We start from the raw sequence: 10,693 nt of genomic DNA, 5'->3' as shown, positions 1-10,693 counted from the left end.
GAAAACATTTTTTTTACTATGCAGTTTTTGCTTTTACATCATTTTCAGTTTTCTTTTTTACAATCTATTCGTAAACATTGCACATTAGATCTAATTTGCTACAGATAGAAAACAGAGAAGATGGCTTGGGTGAAATCCTTGACAAGTCAAATAGAAAGAACATCTTTCACTCTGGAGGTCCCGGCATGTCCTGCATTCTATAAGCAACCGTGTTATTTCAATGGAAACTGTGTAACGCTTCATTTTTCCTGTGGTGGCACTGCAGGGAAATTGAACACTAACAGGATTCCCCATAGATTAGACTTTCCCGAGAACAATTAGATTTTTTGGCTGACATTGCTGTGGGAGGTTTTGCCATGTGGTTTTTAAGGTGTATTTTTGCCAAACATTTATTTTAAGTCATTTTCTTGTATTTAGTCACTTTGTTCTCCAAATACTCTCAATTCCATTTTTGTATGTGTTGTAGGTCATCTTCACATCTGAATTCTACAGAAGATTACATGGCCATAAAGGAAATAGTGCAGAGCATCTGGCAGGAGGTAAACACATTTACATTGAGGCTACAGACCTCCCTGCATATTGGTCGGGGCACTAAACTTCAGGTTCCCCATGATAAAGCAAGAACAAGCTGTCATCTGTTGAGGTTGTACTATATTGCAGAGATAACAACATAGTCAGAATGAGAGAGAAAAGTTGCACCCCTTGGCTGATTTGGGAAGATTGTGCAGATTATATAGACAAATGCATGGAGAGAACATCTATTGTAGTCACGGCCCTCCATACACAACCTAGGGAAACTGTACATGACAACAGTGAAGACTGCAATTAAAGGATTTGTCTCATCTGAGACACTGGTGGCATATCACTAGAATAAGAGAAGAGAGCAGCCACACATGCGTGGCTGTCCTCTATTCATTTCTATGGGAGTCCTGAAAATAATCAAGCTCTGTCTCAGCTATTTACAGTTCCATAGAAGTGCATGGAGTGGTGACTGTGCTTTGCTCGGTGCGTTCTCCATTAATTTCTTGCTTGCTTTGCTTTTTTCGGAACATCTAAATAAATGGAGAGCATGGCGTACATGCTCTCCTTTCAGAGGTGGTCTCAGTGGAGGTCTCACAGGTGGGACCCGCACCTATCTGACTTTGATGGTATATCCAGATGACACAAGTTCTTTTATGTATTTAGTGCCTGTGTGAACCATCTCCTAAACAGCTGCAATCAAGTACAGTCCATCTGTAGCACTCCAACCTGTCTCCTGTGATACGTTCAAGCAACCTCTACCTTGAACTCCCAAAGCTCACTAACACCAAGGGCACCTCCACGACCATCAGGCAGAGGACCCATCAGAGTGTGCCCTGAGGGGAAGGAGGGTGCCCCTTTCCTATCACTGCTTTGCCCAGGGAACATCAGAATGAGAACCACCACTTTGAGTACAACTACACCTATCCTCTCCATTGCCCCCTGCGGCATGTTGCAGTAAGACTTGGAGGGAAGGATAAAAAGTCAGGTTATACGGTGAAACCAATTGGTAATCCTATCTGGTGGATAAACTCTAAGGGCAAGGTGTCCATATCTTACACTGATGAGAAATGACAAGCCTGAAATGATGGAGATGGAGGTCTGCACGATGGAGAAAATGGCTATAACTGCCGGCCAGCTTCCATAATAAGGTGAAATGGTTGTGGACACAGTGATGACATCACATCCATGATCAGTCATCACTTCCTTTATTTCTCTTTTCTTCTCTGACTCATCCAATAATTAGTCAGGCCGGGCAACTTGAAGGATGACAACAATGATGAAACTAACTAATCTCAAAGCATAGCGCTCCATCACAAGAGGACTAGTCATTCAAAGCAAAACAACAGGATAGATGTTCTATTACAGTCTAATTTTAGACAGTGTAAACTTAGGCTAGGCAGTCTAAAACGGCACCAGATTTATCAATATGGCTGCTGCTGGTTGATAGATCTGCCACATCTTAAGACCATCTAGTCTTACACCACCTGTTAGTTGCTAACTTTTTGCCAGACTTGAACGCCAAGATTTTGGTGCATTTTTTGCACCACAAAACATGCCTCTTTCTGTTAGGTCACTCCCCTTTTAAGCTATACCACACACCCTTGTCAGGTGATGAAGTGTCTAAAACACTTAAAAGGGTTGTCCAAGCGCTTAATACTGATCATCTATCCTCAGGGTAGGTCATCAATATTAGATTAGTGGGGGTCTGACTCCCGCCTTCCCACCGATCAGCTGTTTGAAGAAATCATGGGACTCCTTGGACACTGTGTGCTCTTCCTACGCCAGTGATGTCATGTTTATTGGTCACATTGACTAAGCTCAGCTCAGTCCTATTCAAGTGACTGGGGCTGAGTGTCAATACCAAGCACGGCCACTATACAGTGGAGGGCGCTGTGCTTCATAAGCTGTGAGGAAACCATAGTACTCTTCAAACAGCTGATCGGTGGGGCAGTAACCAGTCACGGCCACTACAAAGTAGGTGGAGCTGTGCTTCTGGCTCCGTTCTCTGTGTTAGTTCAGCTGATCATGGCGGTGATAGGTGTTGGACCGTCACTGATTTGATATTGAAGACCTATCGTGAGGATCAGTCATCAATATCTAAAACCTTTAAAGGGTTTGTCGTTGTGAGAAGGGCTGGACTGGATACGTAGTCTTTGCTGTGACATCTTTACAGTCTCTTTAAAGGGGTTGTCCCTGACAAACACTAGAAGATATGGGATAAGTGTCTGATCATCAAACAATCTGGCCAATTTGGTCCTCACCGATCACATGAATGAGGCTCCACATTTTGTGATTCTACTTAGGCAAGGTACAGGATATAATTTTTGCAGTGCAAATAGGTGGCAGCACTATGTAACATTGTTATGGAGGCAACTATATCAGTTTTTAATTTCACCCTGGCACAGACACTACACAGCGGACAGAGTCTTCTGCTTCCGGCCTTGTCCACTGATTGTGATGACCTCTCCAGATAATAAGTAATCAATATCTAGAAGCTGGAATACCCCTCTAATGGACTATCCTGTTGTTTCCACCCACTTTTGATGGATTGGTATAATGGGACATGCGCTATAACTTGACTCTTCCTACTGATGAGTTTTCAACTTTGAAAATATTATATTTTTTATTTTATTTATTTTTTAATCTAATTTTGAGCCCCTTTAAATGAATTTTTAAGGGTCAGAAACCACCTTTGACATCTTCACCAACTGGAATGGCTCATTGGTCAAGTGATATCAAGTGGTGATGCCATTATCAGCTTCTATAACTTCCTTCTTCTGACTTTAATCCTGTCACATGGTCAACATATAAAATAAATAGAACTACAAATATAGGGGGAAAAAGGAAATTGATAAAGAAACTTCAAAATTTCAAAATTGGTGCAATGTGACAATCCGGTGACAAAGTAAGACAACAGGATTGCACCGGGGAGTCAGATCGGCACGTTTTTACCCGAATCTTGTTTCTGAGCCCAGCTAGTTTTTTCTGTCTTTACTATTTGTACTCTCTTGTTTCAAGTTCAGCTCTGCAGTTTTTGGTTTTCTTCTCTGGGTCCTGGCTCTTCCTGCTGTTCTTGTTAGGGTTAATATTTCAGATAGTTTTCCATAGTGATATCTAGTGACGAGTGAAGTATTGAAAAATTTGATTCGTTGCTTCGCCGAATTAAAAAAAAAAATTCACTTCAACACGAAGCGCATTTCTTTGTAAGTAGTGGGTTCAATGGCAGGGAACGGTGATTGCCCCCCCCCCCCCCAACATTGTACCCCTCAGATGCTGCGTTCATAGCTGATTGTGGCATCTGACAGCAATAAAAAATAATAATAAAATCATACTTACCTCACCCATTGGAAGAGCCCACCACCGCCATCTTGATTGAAGATCTAGCGCAAAATCTTTCACGGCCTGTGGGAGATCTTAAATCAAGATGGTGGCGGCGGGCTCTTCGCGCTCAAACAGATGAGGTAAGTATGATTTTTAAAAATTGATTCGCTACTAGGGATGAGCGAACTCGAACTGTATAGTTCGGGTTCGTACCGAATTTTGGGGTGTCCGTGACACGGACCCGAACCCGGACATTTTCGTAAAAGTCCGGGTTCGGGTTCGGTGTTCGTCGCTTTCTTCGCGCTTTTGTGACGCTTTCTTGGCGCTTTTTGAAAGGCTGCAAAGCAGCCAATCAACAAGCGTCATACTACTTGCCCCAAGAGGCCATCACAGCCATGCCTACTATTGGCATGGCTGTGATTGGCCAGAGCACCATGTGACCCAGCCTCTATTTAAGCTGGAGTCACATAGCGCCGCCCGTCACTCTGCTCTGATTAGCGTAGGGAGAGGTTGCGGCTGCGACAGTAGGGCGAGATTAGGCAGATTAACTCCTCCAAAGGACTTGATTAACTGATCGATCTGCAGCTGTGGATCATTGAGCTGCTGATCCTCAATTGCTCACTGTTTTTAGGCTGCACAGACCGTTTGTCAGTCTCATTTTTCTGGGGTGATCGGCGGCCATTTTGTGTCTTGTGGTGCGCCAGCACAAGCTGCGACCAAGTGCATTTAACCCTCAATGGTGTGGTTGTTTTTTGGCTAAAGCCTACATCAGGGTGAAGCTGTCACACCAAGTGCATTTATCCAGCAATAGTCTGTTCATTTTTTGGCCATATACAAAATCAGGGGCAAGCTGCGCCTGTCACCAAGTGCATTTAACCCTCAATGGTGTGGTTGTTTTTTGGCTAAAGCCTACATCAGGGTGAAGCTGTGACACCAAGTGCATTTAACCAGCAATAGTCTGTTCATTTTTTGGCCATATACAAAATCAGGGGCAAGCTGCGCCTGTCACCAAGTGCATTTAACCCTCAATGGTGTGGTTGTTTTTTGGCTAAAGCCTACATCAGGGTGAAGCTGTCACACCAAGTGCATTTAACCAGCAATAGTCTGTTCATTTTTTGTCCATATACAAAATCAGGGGCAAGCTGCGCCTGTCACCAAGTGCATTTAACCCTCAATGGTGTGGTTGTTTTTTGGCTAAAGCCTACATCAGGGTGAAGCTGTCACACCAAGTGCATTTAACCAGCAATAGTCTGTTTATTTTTTGGCCATATCCCAGTCTAATTCTGTCACTAAATCCATACCGGTCACCCAGCGCCTAAATACTAGGCCTCAAATTTATATCCAGCTAAATCTGTCCCTAGTGCTGTAGCTGGGCGAGTTATTTAGTGTCCGTTCAAGCACATTTCTTGTTCTGGGTTGAAATACAATTCCCAATTTAGCAATTTCATAATTTAGTGGTTCCTGCTATATCAGAGCTATTTGAAATCTATCCCAAAAAGGGTATATAAAATTGAAGGTGCACATTGGGTCATTCAGAATAACTTCACACACACCCGCTACTGTGTATTTCCAAGTCTAATTCTGTCACTAAACCCATACCTGTCACCCAGCGCCTAAATACTAGGCCTCAAATTTAAATCCCTCTAAATCTCTCGTTACCCACCGCTGTACTGTTGTTGCTGGGCAAGATATTTAGTGTCCGTCAAAGCACATTTTTTGTTCTGGGTTGAAGTACAATTCCCAATTTAGCAATTTCATAATTTAGTGGTTTCTGCTATATCAGAGCTATTTGAAATCTATCCCTAAAAGGGTATATAATATTGAAGGTGCACATAGGGTCATTCAGAATAACTTCACACACACGCTTCTGTGCATTTCCAAGTCTAATTCTGTCACTAAATCCATACCGGTGACCCAGCGCCTAAATACTAGGCCTCAAATTTAAATCCCTCTAAATCTCTCGTTACCCACCGCTGTACTGTTGTTGCTGGGCAAGATATTTAGTGTCCGTCAAAGCACATTTTTTGTTCTGGGTTGAAGTACAATTCCCAATTTAGCAATTTCATAATTTAGTGGTTTCTGCTATATCAGAGCTATTTGAAATCTATCCCTAAAAGGGTATATAATATTGAAGGTGCACATTGGGTCATTCAGAATAACTTCACACACACGCTTCTGTGCATTTCCAAGTCTAATTCTGTCACTAAATCCATACCGGTGACCCAGCGCCTAAATACTAGGCCTCAAATTTAAATCCCTCTAAATCTCTCGTTACCCACCGCTGTACTGTTGTTGCTGGGCAAGATATTTAGTGTCCGTCAAAGCACATTTTTTGTTCTGGGTTGAAGTACAATTCCCAATTTAGCAATTTCATAATTTAGTGGTTTCTGCTATATCAGAGCTATTTGAAATCTATCCCTAAAAGGGTATATAATATTGAAGGTGCACATTGGGTCATTCAGAATAACTTCACACACACGCTTCTGTGCATTTCCAAGTCTAATTCTGTCACTAAATCCATACCGGTGACCCAGCGCCTAAATACTAGGCCTCAAATTTAAATCCCTCTAAATCTCTCGTTACCCACCGCTGTACTGTTGTTGCTGGGCAAGATATTTAGTGTCCGTCAAAGCACATTTTTTGTTCTGGGTTGAAGTACAATTCCCAATTTAGCAATTTCATAATTTAGTGGTTTCTGCTATATCAGAGCTATTTGAAATCTATCCCTAAAAGGGTATATAATATTGAAGGTGCACATTGGGTCATTCAGAATAACTTCACACACACGCTTCTGTGCATTTCCAAGTCTAATTCTGTCACTAAATCCATACCGGTGACCCAGCGCCTAAATACTAGGCCTCAAATTTAAATCCCTCTAAATCTCTCGTTACCCACCGCTGTACTGTTGTTGCTGGGCAAGATATTTAGTGTCCGTCAAAGCACATTTTTTGTTCTGGGTTGAAGTACAATTCCCAATTTAGCAATTTCATAATTTAGTGGTTTCTGCTATATCAGAGCTATTTGAAATCTATCCCTAAAAGGGTATATAATATTGAAGGTGCACATTGGGTCATTCAGAATAACTTCACACACACGCTTCTGTGCATTTCCAAGTCTAATTCTGTCACTAAATCCATACCGGTCACCCAGCGCCTAAATACTAGGCCTCAAATTTATATCCCGCTGAATTTGAATACAATACATTGGGCCAAATAATATATTTGTTGTTGTGGTGAACCATAACAATGAGAAAAACATCTAGTAAGGGACGCGGACGTGGACATGGTCGTGGTGGTGTTAGTGGACCCTCTGGTGCTGGGAGAGGACGTGGCCGTTCTGCCACATCCACACGTCCTAGTGTACCAACTACCTCAGGTCCCAGTAGCCGCCAGAATTTACAGCGATATATGGTGGGGCCCAATGCCGTTCTAAGGATGGTAAGGCCTGAGCAGGTACAGGCATTAGTCAATTGGGTGGCCGACAGTGGATCCAGCACGTTCACATTATCTCCCACCCAGTCTTCTGCAGAAAGCGCACAGATGGCGCCTGAAAACCAACCCCATCAGTCTGTCACATCACCCCCATGCATACCAGGGAAACTGTCTCAGCCTCAAGTTATGCAGCAGTCTCTTATGCTGTTTGAAGACTCCGCTGGCAGGGTTTCCCAAGGGCATCCACCTAGCCCTTCCCCAGCGGTGAAAGACATAGAATGCACTGACGCACAACCACTTATGTTTCCTGATGATGAGGACATGGGAATACCACCTCAGCATGTCTCTGATGATGACGAAACACAGGTGCCAACTGCTGCGTCTTTCTGCAGTGTGCAGACTGAACAGGAGGTCAGGGATCAAGACTGGGTGGAAGACGATGCAGGGGACGATGAGGTCCTAGACCCCACATGGAATGAAGGTCGTGCCACTGACTTTCACAGTTCGGAGGAAGAGGCAGTGGTGAGACCGAGCCAACAGCGTAGCAAAAGAGGGAGCAGTGGGCAAAAGCAGAACACCCGCCGCCAAGAGACTCCGCCTGCTACTGACCGCCGCCATCTGGGACCGAGCACCCCAAAGGCAGCTTCAAGGAGTTCCCTGGCATGGCACTTCTTCAAACAATGTGCTGACGACAAGACCCGAGTGGTTTGCACGCTGTGCCATCAGAGCCTGAAGCGAGGCATTAACGTTCTGAACCTGAGCACAACCTGCATGACCAGGCACCTGCATGCAAAGCATGAACTGCAGTGGAGTAAACACCTTAAAACCAAGGAAGTCACTCAGGCTCCCCCTGCTACCTCTTCTGCTGCTGCCGCCTCGGCCTATTCTGCTGCTGCCGCCTCGGCCTCTTCCTCCGCCTCTGGAGGAACGTTGGCACCTGCCGCCCAGCAAACAGGGGATGTACCACCAACACCACCACCACCACCTCCGTCACCAAGCGTCTCAACCATGTCACACGCCAGCGTTCAGCTCTCCATCTCACAAACATTTGATAGAAAGCGTAAATTCCCACCTAGCCACCCTCGATCCCTGGCCCTGAATGCCAGCATTTCTAAACTACTGGCCTATGAAATGCTGTCATTTAGGCTGGTGGACACAGACAGCTTCAAACAGCTCATGTCGCTTGCTGTCCCACAGTATGTTGTTCCCAGCCGGCACTACTTCTCCAAGAGAGCCGTGCCTTCCCTGCACAACCAAGTATCCGATAAAATCAAGTGTGCACTGCGCAACGCCATCTGTAGCAAGGTCCACCTAACCACAGATACGTGGACCAGTAAGCACGGCCAGGGACGCTATATCTCCCTAACTGCACACTGGGTAAATGTAGTGGCAGCTGGGCCCCAGGCGGAGAGCTGTTTGGCGCACGTCCTGCCGCCGCCAAGGATCGCAGGGCAACATTCTTTGCCTCCTGTTGCCACCTCCTCCTTCTCGGCTTCCTCCTCCTCTTCTTCCACCTGCTCATCCAGTCAGCCACACACCTTCACCACCAACTTCAGCACAGCCCGGGGTAAACGTCAGCAGGCCATTCTGAAACTCATATGTTTGGGGGACAGGCCCCACACCGCACAGGAGTTGTGGCGGGGTATAGAACAACAGACCGACGAGTGGTTGCTGCCGGTGAGCCTCAAGCCCGGCCTGGTGGTGTGTGATAATGGGCGAAATCTCGTTGCAGCTCTGGGACTAGCCAATTTGACGCACATCCCTTGCTTGGCGCATGTGCTGAATTTGGTGGTGCAGAAGTTCATTCACAACTACCCCGACATGTCAGAGCTGCTGCATAAAGTGCGGGCCGTCTGTTCGCGCTTCCGGCGTTCACATCCTGCCGCTGCTCGCCTGTCTGCGCTACAGCGTAACTTCGGCCTTCCCGCTCACCGCCTCATATGCGACGTGCCCACCAGGTGGAACTCCACCTTGCACATGCTGGACAGACTGTGCGAGCAGCAGCAGGCCATAGTGGAGTTTCAGCTGCAGCACGCACGGGTCAGTCGCACTACAGAACAGCACCACTTCACCACCAATGACTGGGCCTCCATGCGAGACCTGTGTGCCCTGTTGCGCTGTTTCGAGTACTCCACCAACATGGCCAGTGGCGATGACACCGTTATCAGCGTTACAATACCACTTCTATGTCTCCTTGAGAAAACACTTAGGGCGATGATGGAAGAGGAGGTGGCCCAGGAGGAGGAGGAGGAGGAGGAGGAAGAGGGGTCATTTTTAGCACTTTCAGGCCAGTCTCTTCGAAGTGACTCAGAGGGAGGTTTTTGGCAACAGCAGAGGCCAGGTACAAATGTGGCCAGCCAGGGCCCACTACTGGAGGACGAGGAGGACGAGGATGAGGAGGAGGTGGAGGAGGATGAGGATGAAGCATGGTCACAGCGGGGTGGCACCCAACGCAGCTCGGGTCCATCACTGGTGCGTGGCTGGGGGGAAAGGCAGGACGATGACGATACGCCTCCCACAGAGGACAGCTTGTCCTTACCCCTGGGCAGCCTGGCACACATGAGCGACTACATGCTGCAGTGCCTGCGCAACGACAGCAGAGTTGCCCACATTTTAACCTGTGCGGACTACTGGGTTGCCACCCTGCTGGATCCACGCTACAAAGACAATGTGCCCACCTTACTTCCTGCACTGGAGCGTGATAGGAAGATGCGCGAGTACAAGCGCACGTTGGTAGACGCGCTACTGAGAGCATTCCCAAATGTCACAGGGGAACAAGTGGAAGCCCAAGGCCAAGGCAGAGGAGGAGCAAGAGGTCGCCAAGGCAGCTGTGTCACGGCCAGCTCCTCTGAGGGCAGGGTTAGCATGGCAGAGATGTGGAAAACTTTTGTCAACACGCCACAGCTAACTGCACCACCACCTGATACGCAACGTGTTAGCAGGAGGCAACATTTCACTAACATGGTGGAACAGTACGTGTGCACACCCCTCCACGTACTGACTGATGGTTCGGCCCCATTCAACTTCTGGGTCTCTAAATTGTCCACGTGGCCAGAGCTAGCCTTTTATGCCTTGGAGGTGCTGGCCTGCCCGGCAGCCAGCGTTTTGTCTGAACGTGTATTCAGCACGGCAGGGGGCGTCATTACAGACAAACGCAGCCGCCTGTCTACAGCCAATGTGGACAAGCTGACGTTCATAAAAATGAACCAGGCATGGATCCCACAGGACCTGTCCGTCCCTTGTCCAGATTAGACATTAACTACCTCCCCATAACCATATATTATTGGACTCCAGGGCACTTCCTCATTCAATCCTATTTTTATTTTCATTTTACCATTATATTGCGATGCTACCCAAAGTTGAATGAACCTCTCCTCTGCCTGTGTGCTAGGCCTAAATATATGCCAATGGACTGTTGC

The sequence above is a fragment of the Bufo gargarizans genome, chromosome 3 (genome assembly GCF_014858855.1).
Source record: "Bufo gargarizans isolate SCDJY-AF-19 chromosome 3, ASM1485885v1, whole genome shotgun sequence".
NCBI classification, from domain to species: domain Eukaryota; kingdom Metazoa; phylum Chordata; class Amphibia; order Anura; family Bufonidae; genus Bufo; species Bufo gargarizans.
This window is presented reverse-complemented; position numbering follows the sequence as displayed.